This window comes from Lichenostomus cassidix, chromosome 1, assembly GCF_008360975.1.
Source record: "Lichenostomus cassidix isolate B80296 chromosome 1, HeHo_3.0, whole genome shotgun sequence".
Classification (NCBI taxonomy): Eukaryota; Metazoa; Chordata; class Aves; order Passeriformes; family Meliphagidae; genus Lichenostomus; species Lichenostomus cassidix.
In genome coordinates, this window is record NC_139479.1 from 92,257,235 (window position 1) to 92,280,760 (window position 23,526).

General features: G+C 45.1%; 1 long non-coding RNA gene across 1 annotated transcript in view; it reads right to left on the reverse strand.

Moving 5' to 3' along the window:
- The window catches only part of LOC146445276 (uncharacterized), a 138,943-nt gene that overhangs the window by 18,011 nt on the left and 97,406 nt on the right, over positions 1-23,526 (reverse strand). The gene's annotated exons all lie outside the window — the stretch shown is intronic.

The window sequence follows — 23,526 nt, forward strand, 5'->3', positions numbered from 1 at the left end:
TAGAGGATGCAACACAGAGCACTTCTCTTGCATGCCATTGATTCAGAGCCAGAGTAATTGGCTGGAAATTTTGGGGGGACCTCTGCTAAATTGAGTTTTATATCCTCTTCTGATTTATCCAAACTACCTCATAACAGAAACAAGTATTATAATGAAAATGTAGTGAAGGATCTGGAGTTGATCAGTGATATTATAGAGTATGTAAATGAGAATTTTTTTCACATGTGTGGCTACAAGGATTTTTACTACCTCCCTAGAGCAGGCTTTAAAGAAAAGCTGCAGAGGAAAAAGGTATTTTTAAAAAAATACCAGTAAACCAGCTTCAGCAGTACTGTCTTAGCTCTAAATAAGCACTTTAACTAAGCACAACTAGGGTGCCTAACAGAAACTAACTTGCTAGAATTCCTGGGAAAATGTTACTTCTACATCTTAAGGGGAATTTTGCATAAGAATTTGGACCAAAGCATCTATATGGCTTTAAGACAATTTCCTTGGAGACAGGGGAAACACCTTTGTGGAGCCCAAACTCACAAAAAAACCTTATTCACTGAGAGACTGGAAAAGCAAACACAGCTGTCCTACTACCAGAAGGGATTAAAAGAAAGGCTTACTTTTAATCTTTCTTGATTATCGATACCTTGCTTTGAGAACACTGTCTGCTCCCTGTATCAGCACAAAGCCACACAGCTCCAAACAGAAAGACTGCTGAGTGAAGACCAGCTGGGATCACAAGCAAGTGGAGTGGAGTGGAAATGCAAGCAAAGAACAGGATAGACACAGGATCCCATTTTAGAAGCATCTCAGAGGGTTTGAGGGTGGAAATGTGGTACCCCTGTCTATGACATCTATAGACAGCACAGGTGCATTGTAAACAGCACTGAAGTAGTCACAGGAAACTCCCATGCCCAGCAATGTTTTGGCCCTTTTTAGGTTATAATCCCACTGGAAGTGTGAAGTAGTGGTTTTCTGACACTGCCAACCAGCCTTCAGCTACCACAAAAATACCTAAACCAAAGCACATGACCACTTTTGACAATACAGAAATTGACTCTAATCTACCACAGGAAGCTCATACCACCACAACCTTGCAAAATCCGTGCAATGAGAGTTAATGTCACATTCTTTCTCTCCACAGAATTGATAGAGGTGGAGTAGACACACTACAAACTTCCCCCACACACCACATACCCTCATGTGCCTCTTCCCATCTTGCCCCCTGGGACAGATGCCAAGTGTCCACAATTCCATCTGTAATTCTGTTCACAGCACTAGCATGCTGTGTTGCACTAGAGGATGAAAGAGCATTTCACAAGAAGGACCCAATGTCACTCTAGCACTGAAGCAGGAAAGCATCACTAAGCCCCTCTCTACAGTGAGAAACCTAAAACAGCACATGCGTCTCCTGACCCCTTTCCTGATATCTGTGATAGCCACCTGATAATATTCTGCATGGAAAATAGAAAACAGCCTGGGAGACTAGTTCAGCTACCCTCAGAAACTCCAGACTTTTTCCTCCTTCCTGACAATTTTTTTATGATATCAAATACTATGACATTAAGGATCCTGATGATTTTGAATGCTATTTAGATGTCTTTCCTTGAGAAAATTTTGTAGGCCTCACACTGCCCCATGAGGGCTGCTAACCTTAAAAGCTTACTTGCTGATTGTGAAACAGATTAATTTCTTAGAATCACCTTTGATGCACACTCTGAGGACCTGTAGGAAAATGTCACCTGTGGGTTAGTCAGCTCATTTGGAAAATTGTCTGCTCAGCATCTACTTGTCACAGTGTCTTGCCACTGATTTGTTGTTAGGAGCAAACCTGGGTTTTGGTGCCTTCCTGTACAAATAGGTTTCCACAGGTCACTTGGTCAGTGGTGGTCGCTTTGTCACAGCCATCTCCACCTCAGTCACCTCCTCACCTTGTTGTTTCTCCAAGCCTGAGCAGTGGCCCTGTTGTCAAACTTTCTAGGTAAAGCTGAGAGTGGACTCCTGCAGCTCTTCCATTTTTATCTCTAATGAGATTGACCCATGGAGGCCACTCCATTGAGGATCCAGGAGAAAGCCACTAATCAAGCTGACAGAGACACAACACAACACTTCTTCCTCTTTCTCTCTCTCTGTCGTCCACAGTTTCCTGTTCTTTGCTTACTGTGGAATCAACCCAGTTATCTACCTTTCTGTCACAATAGTAGTTAAGTAGCTCTCCAATATTTCAGAAATAGAAAGAAAACAACATACTCTTTTCTTCTTTTCCTTCCCAGGCTGTAGGAGGAATTGTTCAATTAGTTTTTTAGGTGGCATGATTTGTTTGCTTGTTTATAGGCATACATGCAAGTGGGTGTTTTATAGATGTATGTGCAGAGCTCACTGGGGGAGGGCTAGGCTGAAGAGCCAAGCTGTGTATTTATTACTGAGAGTGGAGAGATGCACAACCTTACACAGCTGATGTGCTATGGACCTCCACAGCATAGCACAGCCCCTGCCAGCACTCTGTCTCCTGCTTTTAGCTCCGCCACACCAGCAAATCTGGGAAATCACCATGGAAGGGAGATTTTTAGAGGGGGAAGAAAGAGGAAAGAGCAGCAATTACTTAAGTCTCAGCTACTTCAAGATTGCCTGTGTCCTAGATAAACAAGATATCCCCCCCTATTGCCTGAACATCTAAATATGAGGCAAATGCCCTGGAGAGGGTCATTCCATAAATGACACACAAGTTTCCCTTTGGGATTGAAGCAGCAGTGCAGTGAAACACTGTAGATCTTTGCAGAAACTTTGACATTTCTAGTGCTACCAGACATGACAGCAGAAATGTCCTGGACAGTGTACTTCTCAAAAAAATCATTTTTACCAAACTTCTCTAAAAAATGTTTGTGCCATGAAGTAAAAATACCCTAAAATATTTTGCTTTCATCGATGACAGATACTCCACTGGCTCCTAACAACCACATTTACTGGAACAGCTTTCATCCTTTTAACAGCTATTCCTTTCTCCATGTACCATATGTTTTGTGCAGATCATACAAACAGAGAGAGTCAGAGGCAATACCAAGGGTCTCCTGCCATTTTTGAAGCTAAGTATTACTCAAGGAATAAAATAGCATTGAACATCATGTCAGGAGTTTCACAGTGAAGGGACATGGCAGAAGAATGAATTTAAGTTGAGAGAAGATATTTCCAGCATTGGATTCATTGGAACAGTGTTACCTCTATCCAGATTGCACGGCCATTTGGGGACTTCACATAACGCCAGGCTGACTGTTTGTAGATTTTAAAGTAAATGGTATGAAAGAAAAAAAAGTATATTTGTTCACTCCAAGGCAGTCTCTGTCTAAGTTTGTCCAACTGAATACTAGTTTTTCAGTGCTTTCCAACAAATTTATCTGTTGCGTTGGTAGCAGTAGAGTAGTAGAGTCCTAGTGTGTGAGTAAAGCCCTTCCTCACACATATGTGTACATGGAGCTGGGACAGAGCGGAAATGTGAAAGTGGGATGCTGGGTACAGGAAGAATGTTTTGTTCCTGCAGTGCTTATTTTGCAGAAGTCTGGAAAAAAGAAGAAAGACACTAGAATTGCTGACCCAGCTGAATTCACATTCTAGGTGACTGTGAGACAAGAAGACTTTCTTTGAAAAACAACAGCTGATGAGGAATTGGTTGGATAATCCCATCCAGAGGATAGTAGTCAACTACTAGCACAAGCACAATGTCCAGAGGGAGATCAGTGACAAGTGGTGTACCTTAGAGGTCTTTACTGAGACCAGTGCTGTACAATGTCTTCACCAATATAATCGGTAGGATCATCTGCACCCTCAGCAAGTTTGCAGATGACTTTTTGCAGCAAGCTCAGGGGTGGGGCTGACATGCCTGAAGGATGGGATGCCATCCAGAGGGACCTGGACAAGCTTGAGAAGTGGGCCCATGTGAACCTCAGGAGCTTGAACAAAGACATGTACAACATTCAGCACCTGGGTCAGGGCAACCCAGTATCAATACAGGCTGGGGAATGAAGGCATTGAGAGCAACCCTGCCAAGAAGGAGGTAGTGGTGAATCAGAAGCTGGACCTGAGCCAGCAGTGTGTGCTTTCAGCCCAGAGAGCCAAGAACATCCTGGGCTGCTTCAAAAGCAGCATGATCAGCAGATCAAGGGAGGTGGTTCTACCCCCCTGATCTGCTCTTATGAGACCCCACTTGGAGCACTGCATCCAGCTATGTGGTTCACGGCATGGGAAAAACATGGACCTGATGGAGCAGGTCCAGAGGACAGTCACAAAAACAATCCAAGGGCTGAAATACTTCTCCCATGGGGAAAGCCAGAGAGAGTTGGGGTTGTTCAGTCTGGAGAAGAGAAGGCTGCAGAAAGACCTTAATGAGGCTTTTCAATACCTAAAGAGGGCTTGTAAGAAAATGGGGACAGACTTTTTAGCAGGGTCTGTTACGACAGGGCACAGGGTTTAAACTACAAGAGGGTACACTAGATACAAGGAAGAAATTTTTCACAGTGAGGGTGGTGGAACAGATTGCCCGGAGAAGTGGTAGATGCCTCATCCCTGGAAATATTCAAGGTTCAGGGTGAGTTCAGGATGAACTCATGAAATTCAAGTTCAGAGTGAACTGGGTTCTGAATAGACTGATCTAGTTGAAGACGTCCCTACTCATTGCACTAGATGACCTTTAAAGGTCCCTTCCAACTTACACTATTCTATGATTCTACAACTTTATAACTGAGGGAGTCCTGAACTTCAGAAAGCTGAAGGGAAGAAAACAGGCACTTCATCTGCAGTATAGTTACAATGAACCATCCTGAACAGCCAGCATAGCAGCTCAGCATTTGGATGTCAATAGAAAGTCATTGCACCTCTGTGTGAGATTGGTTTAAAAATCATACCATTAAAAAAAAAAAAAGCCAACAAACCAGCACAACCAAACAACCAAACAACCGAAAAAACCCATATACAACATGGATTATTTTTATTTCCTAACTGGGTTTTGAATCCTCAGATTTCCTCTAGTCCAATTTTTCAGTATTGTCTCCAACTGTGAAAACTAAAAGCACACATTTACAAAATAGAGATCTTTTATTATCATGTATTTCCATTAATCCAGTTTCTGAGGATTTTAAAGAGCACCTGAGGAATCACTCAATACACAGTGGTGACACTGCTGTTCCCAGCACAGGTCTGTTACAGTCTCTGTGTTAACATGTCAGTACACTTCCCTTTCCATATGCCATGACCTTTCCTCAGAGTTATGGGTCTGTGGAACTACTGAGCTACTGCTCTGCAATATAATGCAACACTTGATCTGAAACCATGAAAAGTTTTCTCCTACAAAGTAGACCAGAAGTGATAGAAAAGCAGCAGTAGTTGTAGCCAGTACTTATTTCAAATATAGACATTTATGCCAGCACTCAAGGGATTATATCCCAAATTTCACATGCCAGAGGGTCTCTACTAGCCTTTTCTAAGGAGAGTAACACTCCCTTGGGGAGAAGGCTCCCTCTCTCACTTTCTCTCTTTGTTCTGCTTCACCAAGAGAAAAGGCTGCATCTTTCACTAGACAGAATCAAGCCTGCAAATCCCTTGGCAGACAGCAGCCAGATTTCTCTGTTAGCTGGTTCTTATGTGACCAATTCACACAGTACAAACAAATGATGATGCAAATGCTAAAGATGGTAAGATATTACAATGTAAACAAAGGCTCTTACGGGATACTGACAGCTCCATCACTTAGATCACTGAAAGCAGGAGTGAGATCAGAGTGACTCTGTCCCACCCTCCTTGGACTCACAGGTAAGATGGTTCATGCCAACATGAGAGCATCTCCTCTGAGTACCCGGCATTTGCACAGAGACCAAAATGTTAGGAAAACTTAAGACTCTGCAGTCCTGCCAGCATTACCAATAGTCACATGAAAATTTGAGCATCCTGCAGCAGAAGCAAACAACATTACACCATGAGGCAGTGGGTGTGTTGATGAGCATGTCTGTCCAGCTCCCTGCACATTATCCAGGGCAGGCAGAAAATCAGAAGCCAGACAATCACCAGCTCGGTGGAGTAGGGCACGCACCCCCCACTCCCCTTCTCCTCCCCAGGCAGCAAGTAAAGGAGGGTGAGTGCTAGGAAGAAGGCAGGCTGGCTCCCTGATGTGAGAGTCCTGCTCATAAAACTCAATTAAGTGGATTACAGATGAGCTCATTCCCAGCGGTGGGTCACATTCCATTAGAGGCAGGCTCGCTGCCAGGCGGACTCAGCGCTGCTCGGATGGCAGCAAGATCCACCCCACCACTTACTGTCTCTGCCTCTGATCTCACCATAGTTTGCAGGATTTCTTGCCCTGTGCCCCACACTGCATGGCAGGCTCATTGCTCATCCCTGCTCATCCTCTCAGTGAGGTAATCAGGGCCCCTGTTAGGTCATGGATAGATACAGGGATGGCCAAGCTCTCTGAAGCACTGTGGTCTGGGGCAGCAATGTGGAAAAGGAAAAGCATAGGGAGAAAGAGGCAAAACAGAGCAAGAGGAAGATGAGCCAAAAGAGAGATTCTCTGGAAAACAATGGCGGAGTTCAGGGAAGGATGGAAACAGGCAGCCCCATAAACTGGATTAGTGGTATTTTACATGAAAGTGAGAACAATCAGAGCTCTCAGCTCACTAATCCCAAAGGCTTTTGCACAGCATAGGTATAAGATTACAGCATCGTCTGCTATGTGAATGTATATACAACACTTACAGTCACTGCACTCAGCACTCAAAAATGTGTCTGTGTTTGTATGTGGGGAACAAAGAGTGTGTCTAGGGTATATTTGTGTGTGGGAATGACTCTGTTTGGAAGATAAAATGGGGGGGAGAAGAGAAGGTGAATGAATCTCTGAAGGGTGAGCATGTGTGGGTGTGAGGGCAGGAGAAAGCTGGATGAATGAGTGTGTGGGTGGGTAATGCATGGGCTAGAGTAAGTCAAATGTTATAAGCACCTGCAGACATTTTGCCAGATTTGAGACCTATTTTGACTTGCTTTGTGCATCCCACTTTGCTTTTCACTGTTTGCAAACGTTCCTGGCAGCTCAGCTTAATTTGTACAAATAGCAACCGACCAAGAGAGAGCCAAATCTGTTGTGAAATAGGTTGAGGAAGACACAGGCTTTTGTGCAGATCCAAGCAGCAGGGGCTTTGTACCATCTGGAACCTGTGTACCAAGTCCCAGGGAAAGGCCTACAGGAGAGATCAATCTAGTTACCTCCCCACCATTTGCCATCCCACGTGAGCAAGGAATACTTCAGACCAGTTGCAAAGTGAGACATGCTGTCTGGACAATGATCCTCACAGAGCATGGGACCCACACAGCGCAGGCATCTGCCATCCTGGCACAGGACACCTCAGCATCCACAGCCTCAGAGAGAGCTTTCTGCTTTAGCTCAGAAGGACTGAGAGGAAGACAGCAGCCTTATGTTTTGTTCCCTTGTGTATGACAAGTGAACTCAGTTTGGCAATGTGAGGCAGCAGGTTTCCTGTTTGTTTTACCACCAGTTTTCCATGCAACTTTGAACAACTTCGCTTGCCTTTTCCACATATCTCTTTCCAAAGACATAAAAATCTATCAGTAATGACACAGACATGAGATTTCTTGATGAATGCACTATGTAAGACTCATGTGATATTCTCCTACACTAGTTGAGCGTGATTTTCAAATTTCCTTTGTATTTATTGGCAGCAGGACTCAAACCTTCAGCCCTCAAGAAATCCAAGCCTGGATTGCAGGAGCTCCAACTCTAGGCTCTCCAGTTCTGCTGCTCCCTTCATCAAATGACCCAGGTTCTGGCTGGCTGTCTCAAGATCTCCAGTATAATACATAGAGCTATCCTGGGTGGCAAGGGATCTCACAGTCCCTTTGGCACGTGCCAGATTGTACTTGCTGCTCTGCCCTTGGCAATTTCACTACCTGGCTTGTATTTTGAGTGTATTAAGAATACAGAATAGCTGGGACTCAAAAGTACTGTGGCCATTTCTTTCCCATAATGGTGCTAGAAGAATTTAGAATCATATACCACAACCAAGCAATGTGACCCTGTCTTTTATTCTGCTTTTCCCTGCCTTTCTGACTGGCTTTTCTTTATCGGCATTATTCTTTCTGCTACCCCACCCCAGAGGTTTGCTCTGGCAAGTGCTGCATGCACTGTGCCAAGCTGCTTCACCCTGCCTTACTGATGGTACCTGGAATGGTACCTGGAATGGCTGACAGTACAGTGCTATATCTTCCTGCCAGTGTGCATGAATTAGCAAGCCCTTTGCATTTCACCTTCACCAGAAACAGAGTGACCTGTCTGTGGAATTAGCCCCTACTCCTTTTAACTAGAGGGAAGACAATATATTGCCTCTCCAGGGAACTCAAGAGAGAATGAGAGAAAAAACAGAGATGCTATCATGGTGCCAAAGCACTAGGTATAAAAAGCCGTTTTCACCCTAACAGTATATCAGGTGCTGCCTCAAGAACTGTTATTGAACTATCGCCAGAAATAGTGTGGTTCTGTCCTGTGCATTTTTCTCCATCCCACTTTCCTCCTCTGGCACTCTGCTTCTCAAGTGTATTTCATTCAATGAAATGGTTTAAGGACCTGCCTGCAAGGAGGATCTTTTGTGAAATACCATGGCTCTGCCTTCCAAACCTTCCAGCTGAATGGCAGTAACTGCTGCGGTTGCCACGGCACAGGCTACACAAAAATGATGCTTGAGTTTAATTATATTGAGTGGCTGAGGCCACTGCCTCACTTTGCTCTGGGATACATTCCTCTGAAAAGCAGCCAGGTAATTCTGCTGCAGCTGCCATTCCCTCGGTGTCCTGGGAAGGGGAAAGGGAGGAAGGATGACAGGGAGCAGGGCTTTCTGCCAAGTTTAGCTATAGCGAACATACCTGAGCTGGGTAGTCTTAAAGGATGCGGCTACACCAAGCAGAGATCCCCCAAGGCAGCGCCAGAGGAGGCTGGTGGATTCTGAGGAATGTCGGCAAAATTCAGTTTTGATGTGGAGATTGCCACTGCACTATTTCTGTAGAAGAAGAGGAAGGAAGGAAGGAAGGAAGGAAGGAAGGAAGGAAGGAAGGAAGGAAGGAAGGAAGGAAGGAAGGAAGGGAGGAAGGAAGGAAGGGAGGAAGGAAGGAAGGGAGGAAGGAAGGAAGGAAGGAAGGAAGGAAGGAAGGAAGGAAGGAAGGAAGGAAGGAAGGAAGGAAGGAAGGAAGGAAGGAAGGAAGGAAGGAAGGAAGGAAGGAAGGAAGGAAGGAAGGAAGGAAGGAAGGAAGGAAGGAATGAAGGAAGGAAGGAAGGAAGGAAGGAAGGAAGGAAGGAAGGAAGGAAGGAAGGAAGGAAGGAAGGAAGGAAGGAAGGAAGGAAGGAAGGAAGGAAGTGGAATCTCTCAAAACTCCAGAAGTAACGAAATAGAGGCAACAAAGATGTTTCTGAGAGACCAGTAGCCCCAACCATAAATGTACTTGTAAATGTACTCAGCCCTTCTCTTAAGGGTGTTGCCAGCCTGGCTTTGGCAGAGTTGAGACCATGGCTGTACGTCGTGCAGCTACTGCCTACTTTTCAGCGTTGGTCATGGGCAGTTGTGTCCCAAATAACTACATGTGCTTGGAGACCCAAGTAATTCTGCTCAGAAATGGGGGAGATTAACCTCAATGTCACCCTATGCTAATGTGGCTATTTTCCTTCTGGGGATCATGTCTCTGCCTGGATACACACAGATATCCCAGCTGATCTGGGGCATGCTCAAGTGCTCATGGTGCATTGCCTTTTCCAGCTGAACATACTGTGAGGAGCTCATACAGGAGTGGTGTTTTTCACCTCCTTAATGGGCATTTTCTTCTGAAGTGCAAACAGTTATTGGATTCAAAAGTTCATCTCGTCTACAACAAAATTCTCTCTGAATGCTTCAGAAATCTGCCACTACTTCCATCAGCCAAACTTCATTCTCCATGGTCATAAGGAGACAAGCATAAGAATTAATCCATTCCTTCCTCCTTTCCTTTCCTTTCCTTTCCTTTCCTTTCCTTTCCTTTCCTTTCCTTTCCTTTCCTTTCCTTTCCTTTCCTTTCCTTTCCTTTCCTTTCCTTTCCTTTCCTTTCCTTTCCTTCTTTCCTCCCTCCCTCCCTCCCTGTTTTGGGGGTCTTTTGGGTTGTTTTGTTTTTTTGTTTTTCCTCCTTCTGGTTGAAAGCCTTTGAGTTCCCACATATGAGAACCAGTGAATAACCAAAGAAGTCTCTTAGATCACATTTAGGAGCTACTCTCTTCCTAGAGAGACATGCAGTAATGGGGAATTTTACCAGAGGATCAGGGAAATTTGCTGTTAGCCTTCTTGGGAGCCACCAATGGTCAGGGCTTTTAGAGACTTTTCTTTTGGAAGGAATACTTAGGACTTTCTGAAAAAAACTGAAGTTTGCATGGAGCAGTAATAACTTTTATCGAATTAAGGGATGCTGGTGGCAAAATTAAAACAAACAAACCACAAAAAAGCACCCAAAAACCCCAACCAACCAATCAACCAACTAACCATCTAACCAATAAAAACCCTACCAACAAAACCAAAGTAACCAACCTAAAAAAACCCCCACACAAAAAAAACCCCAAACCACAAAAAAACACCCAAAATGAAACAGATAAAAAATAAAAAAAAAAAACCAAAACCAAACAAACAAAAAAACAAACCCCAAATTCCTAAATACCAGGAAAGCTCTTGGTATGCTTGAAGATGGATAACTGGAAGTGTTACTTGAATGCATCACAAACAAATGAAAAAAACCCTAACATCCAAACAAAAAAGTTTCATCAGATGCTTTTGGGCTTAACATTCAACATATTTATGTTAAATTGATTTTTAAATATACACTGATGCATTTATAAATACCTAAAACACAAATTTAAGCATGTTGTAGGCTGGAAGGCCCTTAGCTAAAACTTGGTGAGTCCTAGCCCCTACCCAATGACACCAACACATCTTAACCTTCAGGTAAAATTTAGTTCACTGTTCAAAGTACCAGACAGACAATAGCTTTGCCGCCTCCACCCTCGTGCCCTGATGCACTCCCTGCTGCTGCCTCCACTTTTTCAAGGCTCTTTTAGGAAGGCAGAGCCTGCAGTGGACACCGGCACACATTCCTGGTGCCCTTCTTGTATACATATAGTCACTGGGTTAGCATCAGGCTGGGTTGGCATCAGATTCCAACCAATTTACACGACAGGCATATGTACAAACCAAACAGAGACTGTGATCCCTGGCTTCAAAAGGTGAAGCCAGCTGCGTTTAACCCACTGGTCTCACACAGCAAAGCTCTAGGACTGGTGCTTTCCACTCCCAGGAAGATGCGGCATTGCTTGATCACCATGGTGACAAGCACTTTTCAGCGCTTAACCACCACCCTGAACTGTGCAACTCTCTCCTGTGTGAAGGCCAGGCCCTTGTTCTCACACACGGCTAGCTTCCTTTGCCTGTGCAGCCCCGCTGGGGCTTTGCCCATTACCCCAGGCTCCACGGGCACCTTCCCGAACCCTGTATTCCAACACTCCCGCCAGAGGATGCGGCTGGGTTACACTGCTAAAAATGAAACGGGGAGAATGGCTGGTGCCTTCCCGAAGCCTGCTGCGGGAGATCTCCACGGAGGATGGCTCTGCTGAGCAGTCACCCGGCTAGCCGTCCATGGAAGTGACAGCCGAGCACAGCGGTATCCCCGCATGCTCTCCATCCTGCCCTGCACACCCCGTCACTGCCCTGCATTATGGGCGCTGCCCGACCGCTGCGTCCCGCCGAGCTCTGCCCGTCGGAGCCGGAGCCGCCCCAGCGACCCCGGGCTCCCTCCCTCGCCCGCTGGGCCGGCGGGGAAGCCCCTCGCTGCCGAGCCAAGGGTTAAGGCCGCCGGCCCTGGCCGCCACAGCTCCCCCCGCACATCCCCGCAGACATGGCCCCTCCGCCAGGGCCTCCCCCGCCGTCTCCATGGCAACCAGCCCGAGCAGCTGCCGCCTGCGCTCCGGCCGCCGCGGCCTCGCCGGGCAGGGCGGTGGCAGAGGCGGGCACGGCCCGGCCCCGAACCCCATTCCTCGGGAAGCGAGGGTGTCCCGGTGTGTCCCGCCGCTGCAGCGGGGAGCGGTGGCTGGGACATGCCCTGGACATGCCAAGAAGGCCAGCGGCATCCTGGCCTGGGTCAGCAATAGCGTGGCCAGCGGGACTCGGGCAGTGTTTGTCCCCCCGTAGCGGTGATGGCGCTCCTCGGGTGCTGTGCCCACTCTACAGGAAGGGGGTTGAGGTGCTGCAGCGTGTCCCGAGAAGGGCAGCGAAGCTGGAGAAGAGTCGGGGGTACAGGTCTGATGAGAAACAGCTGAGGCAGCTGGGCGTGTTTAGCCATGAGGAAAGGAGGTTCAGGGAGGACCGGATCGCTCCCTACCTGCAAGGAGGCTGTAGCCATGTGGGGATCAGTCTCTTCTCCCAGGCAGCCAGCGACAGAACGAGAGGAAATGGCCTCAAGTTGCACTAGGGGAGGTTTAGATTGGTTATTAGGAAAAAATTGTTGACTGACGGCATGGGCAAGCATTGGAGTTGTGCAGGGAAGTGGTTGAGTCACCATCCCTGAAAGTGTTCAAAAAATGTGTGGAGGTGGCACTTGAGGCCATGGTTTAGTGTTGTTGGTGGTGCTGGGTTAATGGTTGGACTCAATGATCTTAGAGGTCTTTTCCAATACTAAGAATTGTAAGATTCTAAAGTAGAGGTGTAGGTGAGGTATGTGCACCTGAGGTAGGCTGAGCTGTCTGCTGGCCCTGAAGTGGGATGTGGAGCTGAACTTAGGGGCTTGTTCTCCTCTCTGTTCACCTCCAAGAGGAAGACATCCAGTTGAAAATCTCCCCAGAAATGTCACAAGTTGCTACGATTGTTCCTCCAACAAAACACTTCGCAGTAATTGCCAGCCCTTGTGTCTTGTGCACATTTTACAGGTTTGTGTTCTGGTAGGGCTTTCCTTCTCTGGGGAGATGAACTAGGCTTTTCCTCAGGTGATGAAGTTGTCCTTAATCCACTGAAAAAAAGAAAATCTCTTACACACTTTTTTTTTTTTTTTTTTTTAATTATTATTAATCAGGTGGCATTGAGCTACCCTGAGATACAGACCAAAACATGGAAGTTGCTTTCAGTTGGGGCTGTATAACGTACGCTCTTTGTGGCAAAAGTTGTCACTGGCCCACCCAAGCCTATTTGCACTGAAGATCCTTTTGCACTGTTCCCATGTGTGCCCACACAGGCAAATTTGTTCACAACTCCTTGGAGAAGAGTTGCACTGTGCAGCAGGAGTAGGGAATGGCTCCAGAAGCCCTTGCAAAATGCACAGGTGATAGCAGATCCTGTGGGAACAGGTCAGGCTTTGCTGTCATCTGTGTGCTAGCCTGGAGAGTTGGCCTGGTGGTAGAAACATATGCCAAAGGATGTCCTGAAAGTAGGTCAAAGCCAGGAGATTCAGCTACAATGTCTTACTCTTCACAGTGAATCACATCTTTTTTTTTACCACCCTTATCTCAGATGTACCTTTCCAGCTAGCAAAACATTACCTCCAGTTTCAGCTCAGAGAGACTCTTTACGCCTATTCAGTCTAGAAGTTCCAAGTAGGGCCCCAGTTTTGGACCTGACTCTCTTCTGTAACTCTCTTCTAGCCCCAAAACTGTCTTCTGCCCTCATCTTCAACTCTCCCAAATCTCATTGTAATCTCTTGTGTCCCTGATTAAATGGCTGCTGAAATCTTTCTGCCCAATTTCTCTGTAGTATTTCATTCTGTCCTTAACCAGCAATTATACATCAGAAATCAAAAGGAGCCTTTGTCCATACCAATGAGATGCTTCTGAGACTAAAATTTTGCCTGTGTACATGAGACTGTTGGCCCCCAGCTTTCCTTCCTCATGTTTTCCCTCTAATGATCTCTGCCTCTTACCCCATCTCCTCCATAGTCTGAACAATTTGCAGTGTAGGATCTCCTTCTTTGATACAGTCCTTCAAAACCCTCACACTGATGGGTCACTTTCCAATATGATACAGCACAGACACTGTAGCTCCTATTTGGCTTCACCCAGGGAATGTCTCTCCCCAACTGCTGTTAGCTAATTAGGAGATCTGATGTGGTTTGATAGGCTCGGCTGTTAAATGCAAACCCCCTTAGCTGCAAAATGCTGGGTAGAGTTGCTAGCAGCTCTCAATTTTCTGCTCCTCTTCTATTTTCTTATTACACTAAGTAAATATGACCCTTTCTTCTTCTTTCCTAGAGCAACCTATTTAATAGACATTCAAATATGTAAGTGGTGAAGGTGATAGCAATGCACACTAATGTAGCATTGAGGCTATAATTTGAATACACACAGAGCCCTAAGCTATTTAATCCTTCTTGTGGGAGGGTAGGACAGTTCTCCAGCTCCACAGTCCAGAGAAGAGGTATGGATCAGGGGGACATGAGTGCCAAGTTACACCAGATTCTTAGTCTGCTAGACATAAAGATTGCAACTGAGGTAGAAGAGAAAAATACAGCATGAAATTCTTTTGGATGAGGAATTAGATTGCTAGAAGGTATATGTGTGATAAAGCCAAATTTTGTCTGGAGTTCAAAAACCATCAGGATGAAGACAATACAGGCAGAGAAATATTAAGCCAATGCAAGATCTGGAATAAGAAAATGTGAATGAAAGTAGGCCTTTTCTCTATTTCAGCATGTGCAAGTGTTTATACTAGATCTTAATTCCTGACAGATCTGGTGTGTAACATACACAATTCCTAAATTTATACTTCCCAGGGCCTTTAACTGGCTCTGTTAATTCCAAATTCTGAGAAAACAGGGCTCAAATGGATACTAGCACACGGACACAGCTGTCGTCTCCCTTCCCTGCCACAAGACTGGACCAGATACCAAGAAATGACCACTGTTGTTTCCTTCACTACAAATTTAGTGAAGTAATGGGATATTAATCAAGCCCTCTTACAGTCTGGATAATGGGGCCAATACCTAAGAGATGTTTTGAACATTCAATGATAAACCTTCTTCAGGGACCTGGAGCATTGCCTATTTTCAGTCTTAGTTTGCCTTCAACATAATGCAGGGAAAAGAAGCAAAAGGGAAGGTTTTAACTCTCTGTTTCCTCTTCAAACAGCTTAGCTGTGTTGGCCTGTCACTTGTGACTTAGGAATCCTTCTTCTTTGTACATGAAGATTGAATTTGCAATAAAACAAACCCCATTTTTTGTTTTGTACAGGTTAAATCTGAAGAAGTAAGGTCAGGAAAAGCAGCAGCTAAATGAAGCCACTTACGATAATGTTTGCCTGGCCTGCATATATCTATCCTAAATTGTAGGAAAGTATAAAGGCCTGCTTCTATTGCTACTCTTGGTGGGGTAAGCAGGGAGAACAGGCATGGGACCTTCCAGAGGCATGAAGATAACTTCTTGGTGTAATAAGCAGGAACAAAAGTAATCTTAAACCATCTTTAATAAACACTGTGCAGAGCAAGCACAGTCTCAGCCATGAGCAGCTTTACACTGCAAGCATAACACAGAGAGACCAGGCACAGCACATACTACAGAGACCAAGTCTCACTTTCAGTGGTGATTCACAGGGCCAAATGAGGACAAAATTAATGTAAGTAGGGGAGAAAAACTGACATTGCTGTGGAAACCATTTCACTTCATGGCATTTTAAGTCTAAACTAAATTCCCGACAATGAATCAATGTAGTTTGGTGTTATTCTTCTATTGCAGCCAGCCCAGAGTGGGCCATGGTGACAAATGCCTTCCAGGCTATCTCCATGAAGCAGAAGCCCCTACTGTTTCAGCCAAAATGCCTGTAGTGACAGTATATGCTTTATGTGGTTCAGCTAGGACTGGGAAACATGATCTCATAAACTTTGTCAGCATGAATTATGTTTTTATTATATTAAATGGCATCCTGGCATTTGCCCATACACCACATCACAGCTCAGCAAACACATATACAGGCCCCTCTGTCAGAGTGTGCAGGCATGGGGGCAAAGCTGTGGTTGTTGCGAGGCCTCCCATCTCTGAGCCTGTCCAATTTGGTCATGATTGACATCTCAGCTGACATGTTTCATCACTGTAAGTTCCCCCTCCCCTGCCTCATTCTTTAGCTTGGTCCTGTGTCTGTTCAGAGGAAGCACCATGACCTACACGTCTGCCCCTGACCTTTAGCCTGATCAATAAAACTACAAATTGGTCTTTTCTTATCCTCGACACTTTAGTCATAAAATCCCTATTGAGATGGAATGAAACACTGAACTTTATGTCTAGGCTTCGTGAACATGTTTCGTGGCGGGGGAGAGACTGGCAGTATTTCAGCCATCAAATATACAACCCTCTTTCTCTCACTCACTCTCTGTGCGGCAATCCTGTATGTGATATTTGAAACCTGTAGTATGTAGTTTTTCGTTCTATATTCACACATTTCCCCAAATATTCCAGAACAGCTAGAACCTCTACTGTGCTTTAACACCTTTTTTACTACCACGCGTGCTTTCCCTTCTGGTGATATGCAGGACGAAGAAGGGAAGAGGCCTAATTTCTCTCAGAGAGGATCAGAGATCATTTTGGGAGAGGGTCAACAAAGCCCAGTAAGAATGTAATGCTAGATGGGTGCACAGTTTTTGCTGGTATTTTTGCTGCCTGTTTTGTCACTGCAGGGGACTGCCTGTGCTGGGGTAAGGAACATGAGAGGACATGGGAGGGCACAACCCAAGGCTCTCATCTCCTTAAGCCCAGCAATGTTGGCAGACTTAAGCTTGCATTTGCCCTTGTGCAATAAACAGTACTTGGGTCTGGAAAAGCATGTAATAGGTAGGAGTTTTATACCAACAGCCTTTATCAGAAAATCAGAAGGGCTTTAACATGGCTTTAAAAGTGCTTGTTGTGTTACTTTACACCCACTGCAGAGCGATTCAGAGGGAGGAAGGAGGTTGTGCTGCACAGTTCTGTGCACAGCTTGGATAATCTATTCCATCGTCTTTACAGTGAAATAGCTGCTGGAGCCACATGGCTTCTTCATGCTGGCAAGAGTGTTGTGTATTTAGCATGCTCAGCTGCTAGTGAGGTTGTAAACCATACTTTTTACTCAGCTGCACTGCCATGGAATGGCCTTGAATAACCCCCTGTGTCACATCAGGGCTTTTAGCTGGTGAAATGAAACATGACTGTGAATCAGAGGAAGGAAGAAAATCCTAACAAACTCTTAAAATTCCTTTTGGATAGCCAGGCCATTGCTTTTGCCAGTAGGGCTTGCCATCATGTATATCCATCCACAAAACCCAGAAAGCCAGATCCAGTCAATAAGGCAGACCAGAAAACCAGGAGTCTTTAGATTCTTGAAAGTCCAAGAGGACTGGTATGAAAATAACAGCATCTCCTGTGTGGCTCTCTGATGCTGCTGAGTGCTACCTAACACTGCTGCGTCCACAAACATGATTTCCTCTGCCTCAGCTTGCAGGAGAGGCCAGAAATACTGTGTTGGAATCACACAGCACATGTTCAAGGCAGGCAGGTGGCAGGTTCAAAGTGAAGCAAAGAAACAGCTCCTTTATGTAATGCACAGTTGGGCTCTGGAGTACCTTTTCTCAGGATTTTGTGGGGGCTGGAACTTGATGTGAGTTTCAGGACTAATCCAATACAATCCTGGAAGAAGCAAACATCAGAAGCTACCTGATGCAACTCTGCTGCTGTATTATACAGGGGGTTCCTGGGCCAAAACTTGCTAGAGACTGGAAGGGTACACAGGGCAGGGGTTGCTGTATCTTACTAGGGCACCACTGTTTGCCGCTATCAGAGAGAGGACTCTCAACTACAGAATGGTTGCCTCTGCTGTAGCTGGTTTTATACAGTCTTACAATAATGCAGGATGAGACTAGAGTCTTCTAGGTTTACATGCTTCCACACAGGGAAATCCCACCTTCAGGAAATAGAGGCTTTTTTTAAAGAGACTTTTAGTGACATCAGCTTTTAATGACACTGGATCCCTTTATCTTATTCCAGAGATGGGAATTCCATCTTCACCCATTTATTCTTTATATAATTTTCCAGATGATCTTTGTGTCGTAACAGAGATCAGATCTTTATTATAATGTGTATTGCAGCACCTTATTAGAAAAAAGAGGAGTTGTTCCTCACAAGAATTAGCTGCTGAAAAAAGAAGATAAACAGAAGAAGAGGCACAGCAAAATAGAGAGGGAACACCAGTTGAGGAAAAGTTGGTCCCAACAGAACTGCCGAAAAAACAGTTCACATCTCACAGCTTCTAAATGATGCCACACAAACCTCACATACCATGCCACCTGGTCCAGTCCCAGGCTCATTTTAAGCCCTACCTCAGAATACTTTTTTTTTTTTCTATTTTATTTAAAAGTGCTTCCTGATGACATAGCTGAATGCCCTTTCCTCCAGTGAAAAGCACCACTATCCAATAATGGACAACAGCTCAGCTTTTGGTGGTGGTTATTGCTCTGTATTACTGTGTCCATTTCCTTCCCTTTTGCAATGCCATTAAGGAGCAAAGGAGGTGAATAGTTAGAGGATAATACACCATTAGGGACCAGCCCTGGCTGCACAATACATTTCAAGTACACCAGTATTCACCTTCCAGCCTCATCTGTAGTCCATGCTCTGCAAAAGGATACCAGCACTGATACAACTGAGGCTTGCCCAGAGACAAACTCTGTTGGAAGCAGTTACATGACTAGACCACGATGATTTTAGCAGAACCAGGATTTCATATTCCAAGTTCCCAATATGTTGTCTCATGTCATATTTGAGCATGTAACTTGAATAACGCCGAATGACATAAAATACGCTGCATACCAACAGATTTGCGTTGGACTTGATCTAGTCATTCTGAGTTCTTTATTCATATGGTTGAACTGTGCAAGGAATAAATATCTCTAGTACCAGATTTAGAAAGAGTGTATTTTATTGCAGACAAGAAGATATTATCTTCTCTGGTGGCAGTACGGGGGATTGATGGCAGTTTACAAAATGCAGAAACCGTGTGTGTGTGTGTTAATCTCTGATAGGCTTATCGCTGTACTAAACTGCTTCCATAAATCGTAGGCTTAATGCTGCTTTCAGGTACACCAACACACACCCAGTAACTCCTGGAGAATTTGAAGATATATAAATTACAGCAAAATCTGATCCCTTGTAGTGTCAGTATTTTTTTAATGCTCGTCTTTTCAACTGGTGGAACACATAAACACTCCAGATTGTCACTTACTTCACCAAATTCGGCCTTGCTGGAAGGCAGTTGAAGAAACCCACTGAGTATAGCTAGGAGGGGCAGATTCCATAGACCTATTATATGGGGTGATTTATGTGGCATTCACTATGGCTGGGCTTGAGGTGTATATTTGCCTTGTTTTTACAGTATATTGCTGGTCAACTCATAATGCATGTTATACTCAAATCTATGGATAAAATATGAAGCTCACAGAGGAAAAATAAGAACAGAATTTACATTTCATTCATTTTTTGGTATCTGCTGTTTCTGCACTCTCAAAAATCAAAATGCTTTTGTTGTATCCTAATCTACATCAAGCTGTCCTGCAGGAACATTCATTATTCTTTTATTGTCAGCAAAACACATTGAAACAAGGATATTAAACATCTGGCCAACATACATTTATGTGGCCCAAATGGCATATTCAAGTTCTAAGAATGTAAGAATTTCTTTGGAAATGAAAGTAGTTTTGCCTCTGATTTGGGAGAGAAGCTATAAAATATGAGCTTGTATAAAGAAAGAAATGTTCTCTACCGGAGAAAATGCATAGCATAAAATGGTACCTGAGAAGTGCAAACTCCTGTCCTCTACCACTAATCTCATTTCAAGTCTAATGAGGGCACTTAGACTTACCTAGTTTGCTGCTAAGCCAGGGTGATTGACAGACAAGCTTAGGACTGAAGATAAGACAAAAACCGATTATTGAAAAAAAAAAAAAAAAGGAAACGCATAAAGAACAAAAAGAGCAGAGATATACAGGAGAACAGGGACCAGGAAAAAAAAAAAAGGCAAAAAATGTGTGGCCACAGGCCATGGGCTTGTTTTCTCCCCACCAGAGAGGTCTCAGCTGTGGCTGGTGGTAGGACCAAAGAGGGAGATGCTGTTTGCAGAGGTGTGAGAGCAGGCACAGCTCAGCTCCTGTGAGGATGGTTTAAAAAAATAAAAAGCTGGGAGGTAAACTCCCAGACATCAGGTCACAACCCCAGCACCTCAATGTTTTTCAGCCTCAGAAAATTTTGCTGCTGCCAGCACATTTTGGGTAAGAAAAGTGATTTTCTGCAGCAGTGGAAAAAGGCAAGGAAGGCAGTTCCAAAGGCTGAAAAGTGGGGGAGGGTGGAAGGATCAGTGGTACTTTGGGTGTTATCAGTGTGATGGTGAGGGTAGTAGATTTAAAGAGGTGTGTGAACAAGAGAGTTTGGCAGTGGGATTTTCAGATTTATAGGAGATGACAGATAGGTGATAGGGTCTGTCACCTTTCCTCCAGTTTTCTTGCCAGTTCTCCCCTGATGCCCTTTTTCCCTTTCTTACTCCCTGCTGTATGTGGGCTCCATTTCCAGTTTGCTACTTTCCCTAAACCCCACAATCCCTTCTCTCTACCTGAGCAGCCTTCTGCCAACACATACTTCTTCCATCCCATCTATCATCCATCCCACTCTACAAAACAGCTCCTCCAGGCAACAGAAATTGCTGTCTTAGAAATGGAGGTACAGGGGCAGAGCTAGGAAGGTGCAAATGGTAGAGGAGGGAGAAGGGGGTACTAGTGCAAATGATGATTGCTGTTGATGTAGAGGGCAGCAAAGGTAGCGTACAGATTGGGCCTCTTCAGCTAGGAGGGAAAAGGCACTTGGTTATCCTTTCTGAAGCTTTGTTTTAATACTGCTGGCTACCCTGCAGCAGTCTAAGTTACTGTACTATGCCAAGTCACTTGGGGATGGGCAGGGACAGGTTTGCTCCTATCCAAAACACACGTGGGCATTAGAAGTCACACACCCTGTAGCAGCTGTGGAGGCTGCAGCCTTTCTCCCGCTGTGGGACTCCCAGTGCTGGACACAGCTGGCTGGCAGACATGCAGGGTGCCAGAGAGGGACACTGCGAGTGCTGAACAGGCAAGGTAAGAGATGTGCACACTGTGCCAGGTGCTGGGAGCTGGGGGGAAACAGTGGGGAACTGGTGTGTCTCACACTTAAGGTGCACCAGCTGGCAGGGCTGCCGAGCCCCTGCCCATCCAGGGAGGAGCAAGGCACAGGCAAAACACCACTCTGGAAAAAGACAAGGCTGAGAATGAGGTCAGATTCACAACAGCCAGACATAATTTCCATCATGCAAGACAGTTCTGCACCTTTATTCAACCTGGTAGTTAAGAAGCTTGGAAATAAACAGGAGGAACAAACCTGTGATCAAGACACTATCACAATTCAAACACCGGTGGCTGCCTGATGTAAAGCATTTCCATGTGTTTTGTTGGGTGATAGAGAAAACCTTGTCTCTTCTGTTTTAAACTAAAATAATTACTGTGTCATCTTTCAGATGCTGTGATCAATTGGCATTATAGGTTGATGTACTATGTGACCTCCTTACAAATTTAGCTGGTGTACCAGTCCATTCCAGAGTAACTAAATTGCAGTGTGATGACTTGGAGTCCAGTTTTCAAAAGCCCTTATCAAGTGGTTTAAAAGCTTGCATCATACTTTCCAGAGTAACTCCAGCACTTCTGACAGGAGATGTTTGTGAGTGGTGAGGGAATGGCTGCTATATAAACTAACACAAGTTTGATTTCCTTGGGGCAAATTAATAGGGGATTACAACAATGGTAACAACAAAAGTAGTACCATCATCAATAATGATAGGTTAGCACTCTTTTAGCTGAGCTCCAGTAACTACAGCAGTGGTGCTGCTGCCCTCAGCTGCCCATCCTCCCCTGTGACAGAGCCTTGCTGTCACAGAAGCAGAGCGCGTGGAAGGAGACACATGTCCGGGTCCTTGGCTGTCCCCACACGCAGCCCATGGTGGCTCTGGCCAACACATGCAGAGTTGAGCTGTGAGCACACATTTCCCACTTCTGCTCCAAAGGTAACACCTTCCAGCAGCGTGGTGGGCTGGACAGCACATAAGAGTCAGAGCTGTTGTTTTCAATGAGAGGAATGAGGATGCCTGTGCCATGTTTAAATACATATGTCCTTACCATAGGACTGCCACACTGATGATGTCTGACAGGCTTTTCCATTGGATGAAGCCCAGTGTTTGGCAAGGGGGAATAAGTGTTTCCAATGAAGCAGAATGAATAACCTTTTGTTAATCAGTGAGAAGAACAGTTGAAGCCTAATAATTAAGTGATGTCCCCCTGTTTCAGGCCATAACCAGAGACTGGTGCAGAAATTGCTGTCCTGGGGCTGCTCTGTGTCCCTCGCTCCTGGGGTCAGCCATCACCCGTGAGCCGAGGCTGAGCCCTGCCCCTCGCTATGCCTGCAAAATGTCCACAGCTCTTCCTGTCAGCTGCAAACAGCTGTTGCTAGGGAACTGCGAAAAGTCAAAAAGACAGCAAAGGATGAGGGGAGAGCAGCAGCAGAGGGATGGCAGGCCGAGACTTGCGAAGGGGGAAGGGAGGCGAGAGGGTCAAGAGAAAGGAAGAACTGAAGAGTCTGTTGTGGGAACTGGTCCTCATCTTGCCACAGAGAAACAATTCCCTGTCCCTCAAGGACTATGTTTTCTTATAATAACTATACGGCTTCCCTTGAGTTTGTTTGTGTGTTTGTTTGTTTTTAACCTCTCTAGGACAGAGGTAGAATATCTGTCTTTTCAGTCAGGGTACTTTCACATGATACTGTTTTGTACTTATCACCTCACCTGTCATGCCTTTCCTCTTTTAATAAAAAAAATTGCCACCCTTATTTTTGCTTTCCTTCGCTGTTAAGGACTGTTGCTCTTTTCCACTGCAGCATTGAGATTGTAGATATACCTCATTTGATAAATGCAGCTGAAACTAAAACAACAGTTTTCATCTTTTGTCTTGTAATTTTCCTTCTGCCTGGAGTTAATGGGGTGCTAACAGATGTTCTCTCTCTGGGAGACATCAGGGTTATAAAGTTATCAACTATACAGAGCTACCTAAGCTCCAGTCAAGATCTGCCTTGATCATCTAATGGCCTCTTTCCAAGCCAGCTGAACCCTATAGCAGGTTGTCCACATGTGAAACTAACTTTGGATTAGGCCATATCACTACAAATCCCTGGTGACCCATAAATCATATGTAGGAGATCTGTACCTGGTAGCATTTGACTGCCTACTGAAGTGACTGGATACCATTAGAGCTGGTGCAGGTCTCTGCATAGGACCAAATAATGGCTCAGGCTCTGGCATTAGGTCCTCTCAACAGATGCCTCAACATCTCTGCCACTGCCCTGTATTGAGTGGGTTGGAATGTGATAAGTGATGGTGTTTGAATTAGAGTGGATTCTAATTGTGGGCAGTACTGAAG